The following is a 2,500-nucleotide window of genomic DNA, read 5'->3' on the forward strand; positions in this document are numbered from 1 at the left end:
TAAGTTCTTAATTAGATTTGATTCTTGATTTAATCATTAGTCATTAATTTGATTCTTAATTAAATTTGATTTTTAATTTGATTCTTAATTCTTTATTTGATTCTTAATTTAAATTCTCAATTCTTAATTTGATTCTTAATTTAGTTCTTAATCAGATTTGATTATTAATTTAATCATTAATTCTTAATTGAATTTGATTCTTAATTTGACTCTTAATTTATTTCTTAATTCTTTATTTGATTCTTAACTTCCTTTTTCTTTTCTTTTTTCTTTTTTTTCATCTATTCCAATTTTCTTAGAGTGTGTGTCCTTACTCTTTCATACACGTGTAATTCTATTGAATATTCACATCGCAAATATTGTATTAAAGATGTGTTTTAAAGTTACACTATACTTGTAGACTCTTAAAACACTATGGTGAGTGTGATGATGTGATGGTGGTTGTGAGTGTGATGGTAGTTGTGGTTGTGGTTGTGATGATGTGATGGTGGTTGTGATTGTGATGGTGAGAACTACTACTACTGCAACTACTACTATTACTATTACTACTACAAGTTATAATGATGATGGTAATAATGGTGGTAATAACAAGGATAATGGTAATGATGTTAATAATGATGATGGTAGTAGAAATATCACTAGCAAAAGAGATGAAAAGGATAGCAATAATGATAATAAAAATAATGATATTAACGATAAGGATAATAATGATGAAAACAATGATGATGATAATGATAATGACAAAAATATAAATGGTAATCATATTGATGATATATATTATCATAGAAGTAGAAATAGAATCATTATGATAATAATGATTATCATATAATTATAGTGATGATTATAATTATGATAACTTTGTTAATGATGATAAGTATAATAATGATAACTATATTAATAATGAGAATAATAATAATCAAAATAATAATGATAATGATGATAGTAATAATAATGATAACGATTATAATAGTAATGATGGTAATGATGATTATGATAACGATAATAATAATGATGATGATAAAAAATAGTAATGATGATAATAATGATAGTAAGGACGATATGAAGATAATGCTAATGAGTATGATAATAATAGTGACGATAATTATAATGATTGTCATGATAATAATATTGATAATAATAGTACTGATAATAATAGAAAAAATGATAATAACAAGATACACCACAGTATCAACAATGATAGCAAAAACAATGATAAAAACAATTATAGTTTTGGATGCATTCAGATTCCACGAATATCACGTGAATAAACGGAAAAATGGGCTCTTGTATATACATGTCAACCCCCCGGCATCTGGGATCCTGTTTGCAAATCATATGTAGAACTTTGTTTATTCAAAATATAATTTTCAAATGATTTATTTTCTTGTATTTACATTTTTCCTATTGAAGGTGTACGATGTATGATATTGAATGTGAACGAGGACGTGTGTGTATGTGTGTGTGTGTGTATGTATATATATATATATATATATATATATATATATATATATATATATATATATATATATATATATATATATATATATAATACACATATAATGTATGATATATAATTGCAATATATAATATATTCTATATATATTTTATATATAATATATATAATATATAGATATATCCTCTTCCTTCCTTCCTCTTCCTTCCTCCCTCACTTCTCCACCTCCTCTCCTCCCTCCTCCTCCATCCTGTCTTCCCATCCCCCCTTCACTTTTCCCTTCCTCTCTTCCTCCTCCGCCCTCCCTCCCCCTCTTCCTATCTATTCGACATTATCTTCCTTCCCTCCCCTCCCCCCTCCCCCTCTTCTCTTCTATACATCCCTCCTCCTTCTCCTCCTCCTCCTCCTCCTATTCCTTCTCTCCTCCCACTCCTTCCCTACCGTTAGATCTCTCTCCTCCTTTTCCCCTCTCCCCTCCACAATTCATGTCTTGGCACCACTTGGCACCCTCCCCCCTCACCTTCTCTCCTAAACCTATGAACGTCCCTTTCTCTCATTCCCTTGCATCACTTGCCCTTCTTTCCCCTCACTGCCATTCCTCATTTCTTGGCATCTCTTGGCACCAGCTCTTTTTCTCTCTTTTCTTCCCTTCTCCTGCTTTCAACTCCCGACAACTCCTCATTCCTCGGCACCACTTGGCACCGCTTGACACTGCTTGGTACCACCGACTCATATAACTCGTTCATTCCCTTTCCCTCCTCTCCATCTCCCCGCACTTCCCCCTCCATTCCCATTCCTCCACATTTCGTTTCTTGGCACCACTTGGCACCGCTTAGCACCACCGACCTTCTCTATCATAACTCATTCATTCCCTTTCCCTCCTTCTCACTCCCTTCCCCCTCCTCTCCTCCTCCCAGCGCTTCCTCTGCATCCCCACCCCACTATTCCTCGTTTCTTGGCACCCACTTGGCACCGCTTGGCACCACTTGGCACCGCAAACCTCCAGCCCGGCCATTACGTCATCGCTTAGATTCACAAGATTCTCTG

Source organism: Penaeus japonicus, unplaced genomic scaffold, assembly GCF_977035675.1.
Source record: "Penaeus japonicus unplaced genomic scaffold, GWHDUDI00000001_assembly GWHDUDI00000031, whole genome shotgun sequence".
Classification (NCBI taxonomy): Eukaryota; Metazoa; Arthropoda; class Malacostraca; order Decapoda; family Penaeidae; genus Penaeus; species Penaeus japonicus.